The following is an 18,018-nucleotide window of genomic DNA, read 5'->3' as shown; positions in this document are numbered from 1 at the left end:
GATGGGATTCAGACAACTCTTCGTGGATCAGGCGCGTCTGGTGCGTCAACCACAGTGACTCCAGCTATAACCCCACCCACCTTACCCATTTCTGCTCCACGTCTTCATCTTCCAACGCCAGCAAAATTTGACGGATCTCCAAGATTTTGCAGGGGATTTCTCAACCAGTGTGAGATTCAGTTTGAGCTACAACCTGGCAATTTTCCCAGTGACCGTACAAAAATTGCCTACATTATTTCTCTTCTCAGTGGCTCAGCCCTTGATTGGGCATCACCGTTATGGGAGAGGTCCGACACCCTGCTATCTTCCTACACTGCTTCGTGTCAACATTCAGGCGCATCTTCGACGAGCCAGGCCGGGTAACCTCAGCTTCATCCGAGATTCTCCGTTTACGCCAGGGGTCACGTACTGTAGGACAATATCTGATACAGTTCCAGATCCTGGCATCCGAACTGGCATGGAACGACGAGGCCCTGTATGCTGCATTCTGGCATGGCTTATCTGAGCGTATTAAAGATGAGTTAGCTACCAGAGACTTACCTTCTAAGTTAGATGAGCTAATCTCACTCTGCACGAAAGTTGATTTACGTTTCAGAGAGAGAGCAAATGAGTGTGGAAGATCATCTGCTCCAAAATCTTCTGCTCCTCCTCCTCGTCAACTGTCACCATCTAAAGATGAGCCCATGCAACTTGGCCGTTCCCGTTTAACTCCTGCTGAGCGCCGAAGACGTCTCTGCGAGTTTCTCTGTCTCTATTGTGCAGCTCCGTCTCACACCATTAATGCCTGTCCCAAACGTCCGGGAAACTCCAAATCCTAGCTCGCCAAGGAGAGGGCCGGCTAGGAGTAATGATCTCCTCTCCATCTCCTCAAGATTGTAATCTCCCAGTCTCGCTTCAAGTTGCTCAACGTTATCGGAACGTCATTGCCCTCCTTGATTCCGGAGCAGCTGGGAACTTTATTACCGAAGCCTATGTTAAACGGTGGTCCCTACCCACCGAGAGACTTCCTTCGTCCATTTCTTTAACTGCCGTGGATGGCAGCAAAATTTTTGATGCAGTCATTTCTTTAAGGACTCTACCAGTTCGTCTGAGAGTGGGAGTTCTTCATTCCGAACTTATTTCTTTTTTAGTGATTCCAAGAGCCACACATCCTGTGGTCCTGGGCCTTCCATGGCTCCGTCTTCACAATCCTACAATTGATTGGACGACTACACAAATCCTGGCATGGGGTTCCTCCTGTGCTGAGACATGTTTGTTTAAAGTATTGCCTGTCTGTTCTTCCTCCCCCAGGTCGTCTGATGTTCCACCTCCTCCATATCAAGATTTCACGGATGTGTTCAGTAAAGCTTCTGCTGATATCCTTCCTCCTCATAGAGAATGGGACTGTCCGATTGATCTCGTTCCAGGGAAGGTTCCACCTCGAGGCCGAACTTATCCGTTGTCTCTGCCTGAGACGCATTCTATGGAGGAATATATTAAAGAGAACCTAGCAAAGGGGTTCATTCGACCTTCTTCTTCTCCAGCCGGCGCAGGCTTCTTTTTTGTAAAAAAGAAAGATGGTGGTCTGCGGCCGTGCATCGACTACAGAGGTTTGAACGACATTACCATCAAGAACCGTTATCCTTTACCCCTGATTACTGAGCTCTTTGACAGAGTTAGCGGAGCTACCATCTTTACAAAGCTGGACTTGCGAGGTGCATACAATCTCATCCGGATCCGTGAGGGTGACGAGTGGAAGACCGCCTTTAACACCCGTGACGGACATTATGAGTACCTCGTCATGCCCTTCGGATTGAGCAATGCTCCAGCTGTCTTCCAGCATTTTGTCAATGAGATCTTCAGAGACATTCTATATCGTCATGTCGTGGTCTATCTAGACCATAGGTCTTCAACCTGTGGCCCTCCAGCTGCTGCGGAACTACACATCCCAGCATGCCCTGCCTCAGTTTTACCATGCCTTAATAGCAAAACTGTGGCAGGGCATGGTGGGATGTGTAGTTCCGCAGCAGCTGGAGGGCCACAGGTTGAAGACCCATGATCTAGACGATATCCTCATTTTTGCCAACGATTTAGAGGAACATCGTTTTTGGGTTAAAGAGGTTCTGTCCCGTCTCCGTGTCAATCATCTCTATTGCAAATTGGAAAAATGCGTCTTTGAAGTCAAGTCCATTCCGTTTCTAGGGTACATTGTGTCCGGTTCCGGACTAGAGATGGATCCTGAGAAACTACAAGCAATCCAAAATTGGCCGGTACCCTTAACCCTCAAAGGGGTCCAGAGGTTCTTAGGGTTCGCCAACTATTACCGAAAGTTTATACAAGACTTTTCCACCATTGTGGCGCCTATTACTGCTTTCACTAAGAAGGGTGCTAACCCGTCCAAGTGGTCTGAAGAAGCCATGCAAGCATTTCATCTTTTAAAACAAAGGTTCATCTCTGCGCCTGTTCTGAAACAGCCTGACATCGACTCTCCTTTCATCTTAGAGGTGGATGCCTCCTCCGTTGGAGTAGGAGCGGTGTTATCTCAGAGGGCTAAAGATGGCCATTTACACCCTTGCAGTTTCTTCTCCCGGAAGTTCTCCCCAGCTGAGCGCAACTATGCCATTGGCGACCAGGAGTTGCTAGCCATCAAGCTCGCTCTAGAAGAGTGGAGGTATCTGTTGGAGGGAGCTTCTCATTCAATCACCATACTTACAGACCACAAGAACCTTTTATACCTGAAGGGCGCACAATGTCTCAACCCTCGTCAGGCCAGATGGGCACTTTTCTTTTCCAGGTTCGACTTTAAACTCCAGTTCTGTCCGGGCTCTCAGAATCGCAAGGCCGATGCCCTTTCCCGCTCATGGGAGCAAGAAAATGGGTCAGAGTCTTCAGACAAGCATCCTATTATAAATCCGTTGGCATTCTCCACGGTAGGGATGGACTCTACGCCCCCATCAGGGAAAAGTTTTGTGAAGCCGATGCTAAGGAAGAAGCTCATGCATTGGGCCCATGCTTCCCGTTTTGCCGGACATACAGGTATCCAAAAAACCCTGGAGTTTATCTCTAGGTCCTATTGGTGGCCAACTCTGAAAAAGGACGTCTTGGAGTTTATTGCATCTTGCCCAAAGTGTGCCCAACATAAAGTATCCCGCCAGTCGCCTGCGGGGCAACTGGTTCCAATATCCGTTCCCCGTCGACCATGGACCCACTTGTCGATGGATTTCATTACAGACTTACCCATGTGCAACAAGTTCAATACCATCTGGGTGGTAGTTGACCGGTTCACCAAGATGGCACACTTCATTCCTCTCACCGGTCTTCCGTCAGCTTCCAAGTTGGCTCAAGTATTCATACAAGAGATCTTCCGACTCCACGGTCTTCCTGAAAAAATTATCTCAGATCGAGGAGTTCAATTCACAGCCAAATTCTGGCGAAGTTTATGTCAAGTCCTCCAAGTCAAGCTAAAGTTTTCCACGGCTTACCATCCTCAGACCAATGGTCAAACCGAGAGGGTGAATCAGGACTTGGAGGCCTTCCTCCGCATCTGTGTCCTCCTCTCAAGATGACTGGGTTCAATTACTTCCCTGGGCCGAGTTCTGTCATAACAACCAGTATCATTCTTCATCTGCTTCAACACCATTCTTCACTAACTTTGGATTCCACCCTAAAGTCCCTGAGTTCCAACCGCTTCCAGCAACTTCTGTTCCCGCAGTGGATATCACCTTGCATCAGTTTGCCAATATCTGGAAGAGCGTACGATCAGCTCTGCTCAAGGCATCGTTCAGGTACAAGAAGTTTGCGGATAAGAAGCGTCGAGCAGTTCCTGCTCTCAAGGTGGGTGATCGGGTATGGTTATCCACGAAGAATTTGAGGTTAAGAGTTCCCAGTATGAAGTTTGCACCTCGCTATATCGGTCCTTTCAAGATTGAACAAGTCATCAATCCTGTTGCTTACAGACTCCAGTTGCCTCCCTTCTTAAAAATACCCAGGACATTCCATGTTTCCCTGTTGAAACCGCTGATCTTGAATCGGTTTCATTCCTCACTTCCTCCAACTCCGAAAGTCCAAACTCGACGAGGCGTTGAGTATGAAGTGGCCAAGATCTTGGACTCACGTCACCGTTACGGTCAACTACAATATCTTATTGACTGGAAGGGTTATGGTCCTGAGGAACGTTCATGGACCAATGCTTCTGATGTCCATGCTCCTGCCTTGGTCCGGAGATTCCATTCCAAGTTTCCTCAAAAGCCAAAGAAGTGTCCTGGGGCCACTCCTAAAGGGGGGGGTGCTGTCACGATCCGGGTATCTGGACGCCATTTCTTACCCATCAGATGCCTCCTAAGGCTGGCTCAGCGCTCCAGGACCGGATCCCATCTGTTATCCTGATGTGTACATTCCTGTATCCTCTCCTGTCACTCTGGGACGCTGTCACAGTAAACGCCATATTACACCTGGCATGGCGTCTCCCGCGGCCTCCGCCGCCGTCCCTGAACTTCTGCATGCAGAGTGTCTGAGTGGCGATTACGTCAGCCGCGGCCTCCGCTGTGTCCGCGTGGTTGGATGTGCATCTGTCAGCCTGGCGCCTCCTGTCTCCGGTGGCCGGCGCCGCCATTACTGTTTTCATTACCACATGGATTACAAACCAAACTTCCCTCCAAGTGTCTGCATGGGCGCAGCCATCTTGGATTCTGTCAGCTGATCATTTCCACCAATCTGTTCTCAGTATTGATAATCTGCATAATTGCCTAGCCAATCCCTTCCTTGCTGCAGGTATAAATACACTGTGCCTGAGCAAGGAAGGCGTCAGTGCTTTGGTTGTCAAACCTAGTTCCTGTTTGTCTCTCTCCTGTGATTGTCTTCCAGGTTCCAGCTCCTGTCTCAAGACTTCCACCATAGAGACCCGCACCAGCATTCCACCTGCGGTGTAGCCTGACTCTCCAATCCATTGTGGATTCATCTGTTTCCAGCTACAACATTACCTGCTTCCAGCTCAGCTTCCAGCAGAGTACAGCTTCCCTTAAAGGGCCGGTGTCCTTTCTACACTTTACCACTCTCCACCGGTATTATTATTTCTCCGCTCTCAAGTTCTACATTTCAGTTCATATTTCATCGCTCCCAAGTTCATTTATTATTTAACTGGTTCCAGCCAGTATCCACTCCGTGCTAACAACAGTCTGGTTCCAGCCAGTATCCACAGCAGCTGTTTTATCTTCAGCAACCCAGCTTTTCCTGGAACACCAGCTGGCACAATCCTGGGTTATCTCCATTGCTACAGTCGGGCCTGGTAAGGACTTTCCATCTAGAAGATCATAAGAACTATCTCACACTACCAGTGCCCTGTGGCTCCTGCCATCCTGTAGTACCCAGGAACTGTATTTATTCTTTGCTGACTTTTACGTTTTCTTTTACTGCTGCTGTGTTGCGGAGTTGTCATAATAAACATCATTGACTTTTATCCAAGTTGTCGTGGTCACGCCTTCGGGCAGTTATTATTCATGTTACTTACATGTCCAGGGGTCTGATACAACCTCCCAGGTTCCGGTACATCTCAGCCCCTACAACTGAGGCTGCCTCCCATCAGCTCAGGCCCTCAGTTGTGACACGGTGGTGTGGGCCGTGACCGAGAAATTTGCGGAGTACTTGACCGCCGCCCACGTGGATATTTTTACAGACAACAACCCCCTGGCGTACCTGGAGACCGCCAAGTTAGGCGCCTTGGAGCAACGGTGGGTGGCCAGGTTGGCCAAGTTCTCCTACAAGATTCGCTATCGGTCGGGGAAAAGTAATACCAACGCGGATGCCCTGTCTCGCTTTCCAGTGGAAACCCCCGAACCTGGTGGAGAAGAAGATGACTGCGGAGAAGAAATGCCGGATCTCACTCGTGTGCGGCAGCCCGTGGGCGGAGAGTTGTGTCGACAGAACGCCCAGGCTGCCTTACTTAGGTACACGGAGACGGACTGGGCACAGGAACAGCAGGCCGACGAAGGTTTGGCCCTCATTCGACAGTGGGTACAGAGGGGTCAGATGCCATCTCGCCGGGAGCAGGATGGGCTGACCGGGTTCTGTAGGAAGGTGGTGCGTCGTTGGGACCAATTGCGGGTCTGCGCTGGTACCCTACGGAGACGATGCTACTTGGAACAGGAAATGCGTACTGTTGAGCAGGTGGTCGTGCCAGAAGGCCGGGTGCGGTCAGTGGTGGAGGAGGCGCATTTGGGACCCTATAAAACATACCATTGGTTGAGACGCCAATATTTCGCCCCCCGGCTGCAAGCGGTCATGGACCAGGTATGTCGCGAATGCAGGAGGTGTGCGGTAGTTAAGCCGCAGGAACAGCATGTGCCCATCCAGACGATCCGGACCAGTCGGCCGCTGTAGATGCTGATGATCGACTACGTGTTGATCGGGGAGTCAGTAAGTGGACACCAGTATGCCCTGGTAATGACTGACCACTTCACTAAATTCACGGTAGTGGTCCCCACCCGAAACCAGACTGCAGAGTCAGCAACACGAGCGATCGTCGAACATTTCATTCGGCAGTACGGTTGCCCCGAGCGGATCCATTCGGATCAAGGGGCCTGTTTCCAGGGGCAGCTGATGGAACGCCTCTGCCAGCTTTATGGCGTTCAAAAGTCCCGCACAACACCTTACCACCCGCAGGGGAATGGCGCCTGCGAGAGGTTTAACCGGACTCTGCTGCAGATGCTCCGCGTGTTGGAGCGGGCTGAGAAGCAGCGATGGCCCGAACATGTTCAGGAACTGGTCTGGACTTATAACAACAGAGTCCATCACACCACGGGATTTTCCCCCTTTTTTTTGCTGTTCGGTCGACCAGGACGGGAGGCACACGACTTGCAACTGTCCGGGACTGAGGAGGGAACGCCCCTCGCCCCTGCCGAATGGGTCGAGGACCACCGCCTGCGGCTGAAGGCGGCACACGAGTTGGCTGGGAGGCTGATCGCAGACCACCAGCATCCACCCGTGAGGTCCCACGAGCCTGGACCGCTGGCCGTGGGCCAGCGAGTGTTGGTGCGAGAGGTTCGCCCGGGGGGGAAATTGTCTGAACGGTGGGAAGTTACCCCATACCTTGTTCGCCATCGCTTGGCCCCAGGTGGGCCAGTGTATCAAGTGGAGTCTACCGATGGGACGGGACGCCTGCGCACGTTACATCGGAGTAAGCTGCGACCTTGTCCGTTCCTGGATCCGGTGAGCGAGGCTGAGCCCCCTGAAGCGGAGGACGGGGTGGGGGCCCCTACCTGGGAAGCTCCGACCCCTCTGCCAGACGAGGAATGGTGGTCGCCGGTCGAGGAGAATCAGCCGGAGGAGGCATCGGAGCCTCAACCCCCAGCCGATGTAGTTGCCTCCCCCCTACCAAGACGCTCCCTGCGTTCGAATAGGGGAGTCCCAGGCCCTCGCTACGCGGATCCGAACTTTGTGTGGTCGGATTCTTGCTTTGTGGGGACCACAAAGGACAAAGGGGGGGGAAATGTGAAGGGTGGTGCCCCCTTCTTCCCCACATCGCGTCGGGCAACGGAGCGACGGGCGGCGGCGCGGCGGGCAGGTCCCAGTCTGGAGGGGCTTGCATCCGAAAGGATTCAAGCCCCTCCAATCACCGCGGCGCATTTCAAACGGCGCGCCAAGCGCGAGCCAATCAGGGCTCGCACCTTGGCCGCCAATCAGAGCTCGCCGCGGCGAGCCAATCGGGGCTCGCCGCGTCATAGCTCCGCCCGCTCCCGGCGCCATATAAGAGACGCTGCGGAGCGGGAGCAGTCAGTCGGGCGGCGGACGGCAGCGGAAGAAGAGCTCCAGCGGAAGAAGACGGCGGCCGAGCAGCGGGAGAAGACGTCGGCGGAGCAGCAGAAGAAGACGGCGGCGGAGCAGGAGAAGACATCGGCGGAGCCAAGCAAGAAGGCAGAAGACGGCGACCAGCGGCGGATGTCCGGCGGAGAGTGCTGCAGCGTGTGGAGAGCAAAAGAGCTAACGAAGCTCCCCGCTGCAGCCTCTCCCTCCGCGACAGGTAGGCGGCCTTGGGCCACCTCCACTTATTTATAACCCTCCCTAGAGCACGAGGGACAGGCACTAGGCCTGCGGGGAGAGTCAGGCCCTGTCGGCCTGTGCGCCCAGTAGGCAGGCTCCGGCCTGTGCCCACACCAGGCCTCCGGCCTGTGCCCACTCCAGGCCTCCGGCCTGTGCCCACACCAGGCCTCCGGCCTGTGCCCTCACCCAGGACTCCGGCCTGCGCCCCTCATTCAGGCTCCTGCCTGCGCCCCTCCGGCTGGAAGTGGGCTGTGCAGCAGCTCTTGAGGGATCAGTGGCTGTTGTTTGAAGCCGACCGGCCCCACGCGGTGTATGGCCCAGGGGATTGGAAGTGTGGAGTAACGTTCCCGTCCCACACGTCGCCATCCTCCGGCCGTCGGGAGTGGGCCACCGTCTGCTCCAGACCCCCGTCCTTCATTGCGAGCCGAAGGCACCGGCTGGTGTCCAACATCTGGAAGGTAGGACCGGTAAATCGGGGTATACTGTTGGGCCGGGGAATTGTTCCACTGACTTGCCGAGTAGTGAACGTGATTAATTAGTCCGGTCTCTGTTTGATTGGGGTAAAACCAGTAGCCTCCAGTTGTTTAAGATAGTTTGTTTAGGCAGGCGTAGTTGGCTGTATCGTTGTTAGCCGTAGAGTAGCCTGCAGGTAGGGAGGCTGTTCTTCTTGCCCCAACAGGAGCGGAGAGGTGCGACAATCAAGGTGACCCGCAAGTTGGAAGTGAGTATCACCCTGTGCCTGTCTGTCTGTCATCCCCCCCCCCCCTGTATACCGGTCGGGAGGGTTTGCTCGCGGACGCGAGGACCCCCCTCTCACCACACAACGTGCGAGAGTGCGAGTGTGTGAGAATTGGGTAGCTGAGGCCTATTGGCCAGTGATGACCTTCCGCCCAGCCGGTGAAGGTCGCGGCTACCCCTGACGTGTCCCGTACTCGAGGTGGAGGTCGGGCGTACGTCTCAACCGGCATATCCCTCTCTTTCCAGACCCCCGTCGTCCGCGGTGAGGTGGTGTTCGCGCTGGTGCCTGGTCCGGAGAGCGGAGTCCCTACGCATCTGGATATCGTCTGTGACGGCGTTGCACAGGTGGGTGAAGTGACGACACCTGCACAGCGGCAGGCAGTACATCCTTGTTAGGCCTGCCACACTCTTATTTTCTTATTTTATATGTACTGAGCTATTGCCACGGATACCGGGGTATCTGACAAGTAAAAAGTCAGATGAACTACCAGAAAATGGCCGCCGCAACCAGGAGATATATGGACATAATCCCATTGAAAATGGCCACCGTCATATGGACATAACTAAACCTGATCTATCCCCCAGTGAACTGCAGCCTCCAGTAGTAACCAATGGACACACATACAGAGGACCACAGTGAAACACAGAACTGCCGCAGACGCATGCGCAGAAGGAACCGGAAGTGGGGCGGAAATGACGCGCTGCCGTCACCGGAAGTGGGGCGGAAATTCCGCATTTTCACTATTTAAGAACTTTTAAAGTACTTTTAAACTTGCAAATACCTTCGTTTTTTCCTGTAACAACCTCCTAGCAATATGTTAACTATCACTCCACACATATGAGCAGTTTGTAATGCATATACTATTTAATTGAATCACATGACCCCGATGATGTCATAATCCTTCCACTAAGTACTGTGGCTATAAATAGACACACAGCCTCATTCTGTCCCTACCCCTTGAAGAAGTCTCATCAGACGAAACGCGTTGGATGACCTGTACCTACCTTATTCTAAGATAAGGAAAATTTTATCATTTTTATTTTAGTGTATATGTTCATTTGGTGCTTTTAGTTCAGTTGTGTATATCTTGTTGTCCCAATTTTTATGTGTCTCTTTTTATCTTCAATGTAATAATAAAATAGTTTTTATATATTAATTTATTGGCTATTTCTCTGACGTCCTAGTGGATGCTGGGAACTCCGTAAGGACCATGGGGAATAGCGGCTCCGCAGGAGACTGGGCACATCTAAAGAAAGCTTTAGGACTATCTGGTGTGCACTGGCTCCTCCCCTATGACCCTCCTCCAAGCCTCAGTTAGATTTTTGTGCCCGACCGAGCAGGGTGCAATCTAGGAGCTCTCCTGAGCTTCTTAGAAAAAGTTAGTTTTAGGTTTTTTATTTTCAGTGAGACCTGCTGGCAACAGGCTCACTGCATCGAGGGACTAAGGGGAGAAGAAGCGAACCTGCCTGCTTGCAGCCAGCTTGGGCTTCTTAGGCTACTGGACACCATTAGCTCCAGAGGGACCGAACACAGGCCCAGCCTCGGAGTCCGGTCCCAGAGCCGCACCGCCGGCCCCCTTACAGAGCCAGAAGCAAGAAGAGGTCCGGAAAATCGGCGGCAGAAGACATCAGTCTTCACCAAGGTAGCGCACAGCACTGCAGCTGTGCGCCATTGCTCCTCATGCACACCACACACTCCGGTCACTGAGGGTGCAGGGCGCTGGGGGGGGGGGCGCCCTGAGCAGCAATATAAACACCTTGGCTGGCAAAAATACATCACATATAACCCCCAGGGCTATATGGATGTATATTAACCCCTGCCAGATTCCATAAAAATGCGGGAGAAAAGTCAGTGGAAAAAGGGGCGGAGCCTATCTCCTCAGCACACTGGCGCCATTTTTCCCTCACAGCTCAGTTGGAGGGAAGCTCCCTGGCTCTCCCCTGCAGTTAATACACTACAGAAAGGGTTAAAAAGAGAGGGGGGGGGGGCACAATTTAGGCGCAGTATACAACATATAGGCAGCTATAAGGGAAAACACTTTTTTATAGGTGCTATCCCTGTGATATATAGCGCCCTGGTGTGTGCTGGCATACTCTCCCTCTGTCTCCCCAAAGGGCTTTGTGGGGTCCTGTCCTCTATCAGAGCATTCCCTGTGTGTGTGCTGTGTGTCGGTACGGCTGTGTCGACAGGTATGTGGAGGATAATGAGGTGGAGGCGGAGCGAATGCCTGTAAATATGTTGTCACCCCCTGCGGGGTCGACACCGGTGTGGTTGAACTTATGGAAGGATTACGTGAAAGTGTCAACTCCTTACATAAAAGGCCGACGACACGGAACAGCCGGCTACTCAGCTTGTGCCTGTTCCAGCGTCTCAAATGTCATGGGGGGCTCTAAAATCGCCCGCTACCTCAGATAACAGACACAGATGTCGACACGGATACTGACTCCAGTGTCGACATCGATGAGACTGGTGTACCCTCCAAATAGGTCCACCCGTTACAGGATTGAGACAATGAAAAATGTATTACACATTTATGATTATACCCCAGGTACCACATAAAAGGGTATTGTGTTTGGTGAGAGAAAACTATTAGTAGTTTTTCCTGCATCTGAGAAATTAAATGAGGTGTGTGAGGAAGAGTGGTCTTCCCCCGGTAAGAAATTGATAATTTCTACAACGGTTATTGGCAGCGTACCCTTTCCCGCCAGAGGATAGGTCACGCGGGGAAACACCCCATAGGGTAGATACAGCGCTTACACGCTTGTCAGAAAAGGTGGCACTACCGTTTTCGGGTACGGCCGCCCTGAAGGAACCTGCTGATAGAAAGCAGGAGGTTACCCTATAAGATATGGTCACACACTAGGGCATTATATTGCGACCAGCCGTTGCTTCGGCATGGAGGGACAATATTTTGCTGAAAATAGAGCATATAAAAGACGTGGTCTTATACATGCGTGATGCACAGAGGGATATTTGCCGGCTGGCATCAAAAATAAGCGCTAGGTCCATTGCCGCCAGACGGGGGTTATGGACTTGGCAATGGTCAGGCGATGCCGACTCGAATCGGCACATGGAAGTTGCCCTATAAGGGGGTAAAACTGTTTGGGGATAGTTTTTCAGACCTCGTTTCCACAGCTACTGCTGGGAAATTAATTTTTTTGCCACAGGCTACCCCACAACAAAAGAAAGCACCGTATCATCAAGTACAGTCCTTTCGGCCCCAGAAAAACAAGTGGGCTAGAGGCTCATCCTTTCTGCCGAGAGGCAAAGGTAGAGGAAAAAAGCTGCAACACACAGCTAGTTCCCAAGAGCAGAAGTCCTCCCTGCGTCCGGTAGGGCCACAGCATGGTGCTGGGGCTGCTCAGGCGGACCCGGGTACGGTGGGGGCCCGTCTCAGATATTTCAGCGGACAGTGGGCTCTCTCACATAGATCCCTGGGTCCTTCAAGTAGTATCCCAGGGGTACAGGCTGGAGTTCGAGACGTTCTTCCCCCCGCCGTTTCCTAAAATCTGCCTTACCGGCACCTCCCTCTGCCAGGGAGACGGTGTTGGTGAATATTCAACAATATAATCACAACAAGTGATTGTCAAGGTGCCCCTCCTTCAGCAAGGAAGGGGTTACTATTCAACAGTGGTTGTGGTACCGCAACGGTTTGGTGAGACCCATCTTGAAATTAAAATACTTTAACTTTTATATCAGAAGATTCAAGTTCAAGATGGAATCGCTCAGGGCGCTTATTACGAGCCTGGACGAGGGGGATTACAGGGTCTCCCTGGACATCAAGGATGCGTACCTGCATGTCCCCATTCCCCCCCCCCCCTCACCAGGAGTACCTCAGATATGTGGTACAGGACTGTCACTATCAGTTCCAGACGCGGCCGTTGGAGTTGTCCACGGCACCGAAGGTCTTTACCTAGGTAATGGCCGAAGTGATGATACTCCTTCACAAGAAGGAAGTTTTTATTATCCCGTACTTGGACGATCTCCTGATAAAGGCGAGGTCCAAAGAACAGTTGGTAGTGGGGGTAGCACTCTCTCGGGAAGTGCTACAACAGCACGACTGGATTCTCAATATTCCAAAGTCACAGCTGGTCCAGACGACACGTCTTCTGTTCCTGGGAATGTTTCTGAACGCAGACCAGAAAAGAGTGTTTCTTCCAGTGGAAAAAGCCGAGGAGTTGTCATCTCTAGTCAGAGACATCCTAAAACCAGGACAGGTGTCGGTACATCAATGCACACGAGTCCTGGGAAAAATGGTAGCTTCGTACGAAGCATAATTCCATTCGGAAGACTCCACGCAAGGACGTTCCAGTGGGACCTGTGGGACTAATGGTCCGGGTCCCATGTACAGATACAACAGCGGATAACCCTGTCAGCAAGAAACAGGGTGTCGCTGCTGTGGTGGCTGCAGAGGGCTCATCTACTAGTGGGACGCAGATTCGGAATACAGGACTGGGTCCTGGTGACCACGGATGCCAGCCTTCGGGGCTGGGGTGCAGTCACACAGGGAAGAAATTTCCAAGGAGATTTCGCTTCACATAAATATTCTGCAGCTAAGGGCCATTTACAATGCCCTAAGACAAGCAAGGCCCCTGCTTCAGAACCAGCCGGTACTGATCCAATCAGACGACATCACGGTGGTCGCCCATGTACACAGACAGGGCGGCACAAGAAGCAGGATGGCGATGGCAGAAGCCACAAGGATTCTCCGATGGGCGACCTACACCCAGGAGAATGGGGACTTCATCCAGAAGTTTTCCAAATGCGGGTAAACCGTTGGGAATGACCACGGGTGGACATGATGGCGTCCCGCCTCAACAAGAAGTTGAAAAGATATTGCGCCAGGTCAAGGGACCCTCAGGCGATCGCTGGGGACGCTCTAGTGACACCGTGGGTGTACCAGTCGGTTTATGTGTCTCCTCCTCTACCTCTCATACCCAAGGTACTGAGAATAATAAGAAGGCGAGGAGTGAAAACCATACTCGGGGTTCCGGATTGGCCATGAAGAGCTTGGTACCCGGAACTTCAAGAGATGCTGGCAGAGGACCCTTGGCCTCTGCCGCTCAGACAAGACCTGCTGCAGCAGGGACCCTGTCTGTTCCAAGACTTACCGCGGCTGCGTTTGACGGCATGGCGGTAGAACACCGGATCCTAAAGGAAAAGGGTATTCCGAAGGAAGTCATCCCTACCCTGATCATAGCCAGGAAGGATGTCACCGCAAGACATTATCGCTGCGTTTGGCGAAAATTTGTTGCTTGGTGGGAGGCCATGAAGGCCCCGACGGAGGAATTTCAACTATGTCGATTCCTGCACTTCCTGCAAGCAGGGGTGACGTTTGGGCCTCAAATTGGGGTCCATCAAGGTCCAGATTTCGGCTCTGTCGATTTTCTTCCAGAAAAAACTGGCTTCACTGCCTGAAGTTCAGACTTTGGTTAAAGGAGTACTACATATTCAGCCTCCTTTTGTGCCTCCTGTGGCACTTTTTGGATCTCAACGTGGTGTTGGATTTCCTAATGTCGCATTGGTTGAGCCACTTAAAACCATGGAGCTAAAGTATCTCGCGTGGAAAGTGGTCATGCTGTTGGCCTTGGCCTTGGCCAGGCGTGTGTCAGAATTGGCGGCTTTGTCATGTAAAAGGCCTTATCTGATTTTCTGTATGGATAGGGCAGAGTTGAGGACTCGTCCTCAGTTTCTCCCGAAGGTGGTCTCAGGTTTTCACTTGAACCAACCTATTGTGGTGCCTGCGGCTACTGGGGACTTGGAGGATTCCAAGTTGCTGGACGTAGTCAGAGCCCTGTAAATTTTATTTTTCCAGGACGGCTGGAGTCAGGAAAACTGACTCGCTGTTTATCCTGATGGCACCCAACAAGCTGGGTGCTCCTGCTTCTAGGCAGTCTATTGCGCGCTGGTTTTGTAGCACTATTCAGCTGGCGCATTCTGCAGTAGGATTACCGCAGCCTAAATCAATAAAAGCCCATTCCACAAGGACGGTGGGCTCATCTTGGGCGGCTGCCCGAGGGGTCTCGGCTTTACAACTTTGCCGAGCAGCTACTTGGTCAGGGGCAAACACGTTTGCAAAATTCTACGAATTGATACCCTGGCTGAGGAGGACCTGGAGTTCTCTCATTCGGTGCTGCAGAGTCATCCGCACTCTCCCGCCCGTTTGGGAGCTTTGGTATAATCCCCATGGTCCTTACGGAGTTCCCAGCATCCACTAGGACGTCAGAGAAAATAAGAATTTACTTACCGATAATTCTATTTCTCGTAGTCCGTAGTGGATGCTGGGCGCCCATCCCAAGTGCGGATTGTCTGCAATACTTGTACATAGTTATTGTTAACTAATCGGGTTCTTGTTGTGAGCCATCTATTCAGAGGCTCCTCTGTTATCATGCTGTTAACTGGGTTTTATATCACAAGTTGTACGGTGTGATTGGTGTGGCTGGTATGAGTCTTACCCGGGATTCAAAATCCTTCCTTATTGTGTACGCTCGTCCGGGCACAGTATCCTAACTGAGGCTTGGAGGAGGGTCATAGGGGGAGGAGCCAGTGCACACCAGATAGTCCTAAAGCTTTCTTTAGATGTGCCCAGTCTCCTGCGGAGCCGCTATTCCCCATGGTCCTTACGGAGTTCCCAGCATCCACTACGGACTACGAGAAATAGAATTATCGGTACGTAAATTCTTATTTTTATTGGCAATTTTTTAATTTATTGACACCGTGGTCGCTACTTTTCCCTCATCCCCTCCTTTCTATTACATTACTTTCAGGGAATTACCACCCCTGTATTTTTTGAGGGTACCAGCTGACGCCCCATTAGTAACACAGGGGAGTGTCGTACATTATTGCCATTTTACAACATATTTGTTTTATCTCACATGTGGCGCAGTATCAATCCCTGCTTTTATATATATATATATATATATATATATATAGCAGCTGGTGGCGGATCGGCACTCTGTTTGTCATACAGCCATTTATCTATATATATATATATATATATACATACATACATACATACATATATATATACACTGCTCAAAAAAATAAAGGGAACACTTAAACAACACAATGTAACTCCAAGTCAATCACACTTCTGTGAAATCAAACTGTCCACTTAGGAAGCAACACTGATTGACAATCAATTTCACATGCTGTTGTGCAAATGGAATAGACAACAGGTGGAAATTATAGGCAATTAGCTAGACGCCCCCAATAAAGGAGTTGTTCTGCAGGTGGTGACCACAGACCACTTCTCAGCTCCTATGCTTTCTGGCTGATGTTTTGGTCACTTTTGAAAGCTGGACGTGCTTTCACTTTAGTGGTAGCATGAGACGGTGTCTACAACCCACACAAGTGGCTCAGGTAGTGCAGCTCATCCAGGATGGCACATCAATGCGAGCTGTGGCAAGAAGGTTTGCTGTGTCTGTCAGCGTAGTGTCCAGAGCATGGAGGCGCTACCAGGAGACAGGCCAGTACATCAGGAGAAGTGAAGGAGGCCGTAGGAGGGCAACAACCCAGCAGCAGCACCGCTACCTCCACCTTTGTGCAAGGAGGAACAGGAGGAGCACTGCCAGAGCCCTGCAAAATGACCTCCAGCAAGCCACAAATGTGCATGTGTCTACTTAAACGATCAGAAACAGACTCCATGAGGGTGGTATGAGGGCCCGACGTCCACAGGTCGGGGTTGTGCTTACAGCCCAACACCGTGCAGGACGTTTGGCATTTGCCAGAGAACACCAAGATTGGCAAATTCGCCACTGGCGCCCTGTGCTCTTCACAGATGAAAGCAGGTTCTCACTGAGCACATGTGACAGACGTGACAGAGTCTGAAGACGCCAAGGAGAACGTTCTGCTGCCTGCAACATCCTCCAGCATGACCGGTTTGGCAGTGGGTCAGTAATGGTGTGGGGGTGGCATTTCTTTGGGGGGGCCGCACAGCCCTCCATGTGCTCGCCAGAGGTAGCCTGACTGCCATTAGGTACCGAGATGAGATCCTCAGACCCCTTGTGAGACCATATGCTGGTGCGGATGGCCCTGGGTTCCTCCTAATGCAAGACAATGCTAGACCTCATGTGGCTGGAGTGTGTCAGCAGTTCCTGCAAGACGAAGGCATTGATGCTATGGACTGGTCCGCCCGTTCCCCAGACCTGAATCCAATTGAGCACATCTGGGACATCATGTCTCGCTCCATCCACCAATGCCACGTTGCACCACAGACTGTCCAGGAGTTGGCAGATGCTTTAGTCCAGGTCATACCCCCCAACTGTACCTTTTTAATAGGTACAGTACCTTTTTTTTATGGTCTGTACCGATTTTTGGCTCTTCAAACTTCCATTGAAAGTATAGGAAAAGAGGCGTGACCACGCCCCATTTATCCGTGACCACGCCCCCTTTGCTCATTTGTACCGATTTTTATGTGTAAAATGTTGGAGGGTATGCCAGGTCTGGAAGGATATCCCTCAGGAGACCACCCGCCACCTCATCAGGAGCATGCCCAGGCATTGTAGGGAGGTCATACAGGCACGTGGAGGCCACACACACTACTGAGCCTCATTTTGACTTGTTTTAAGGACATTACATCAAAGTTGGATCAGCCTGTAGTGTGTTTTTCCACTTTAATTTTGAGTGTGACTCCAAATCCAGACCTCCATGGGTTAATAAATTTGATTTCCATTGATAATTTTTGTGTGATTTTGTTGTCAGCACATCCAACTATGTAAAGAACAAAGTATTTAATAAGAATATTTCAATCATTCAGATCTAGGATGTTTTATTTTAGTGTTCCCTTTATTTTTTTGAGCAGTGTATATTCAATTTATAGCCAATTCATTAAATAAAACCACACAAATTCTTAATTCAGTATTTCGGCAAAGAATATATTGATCGTGCATACCAATTTTTACAGCAAACTTTTCATCCTCCTAGGTCAGATTTAAAAAAACAAAACAAATTCCACATGCCAAAGGAATGATTATTGGATTTGTTAGTATAATAAGTCATATACCATCTACAGTCTCTGTAATTGTTGGACCCACCAGAGCCGGCCCTAACAAATATGATGCCCTAGGCAAGATTTTGGCTGGTGCCCCCTAGCACCACCGCTAGTTCCACCTCTCACCCTACACCCGTTTCCCAGCACCATCATCCCTCACCCATAGCAGTCCTTACTTTGGTGTTCCTACTTCCTATAATTTAAATAGGAACAGTACGCACATTCGGCACACAGCCCAAAAAGGTGTGTGTTTTTGCTGGCAAAGGGCATGGCC

The sequence above is a fragment of the Pseudophryne corroboree genome, chromosome 6 (assembly GCF_028390025.1).
Source record: "Pseudophryne corroboree isolate aPseCor3 chromosome 6, aPseCor3.hap2, whole genome shotgun sequence".
NCBI lineage: Eukaryota > Metazoa > Chordata > Amphibia > Anura > Myobatrachidae > Pseudophryne > Pseudophryne corroboree.
The sequence above is the reverse complement of the archived record's forward strand: the minus strand, read 5'-3'. Positions refer to the sequence as shown.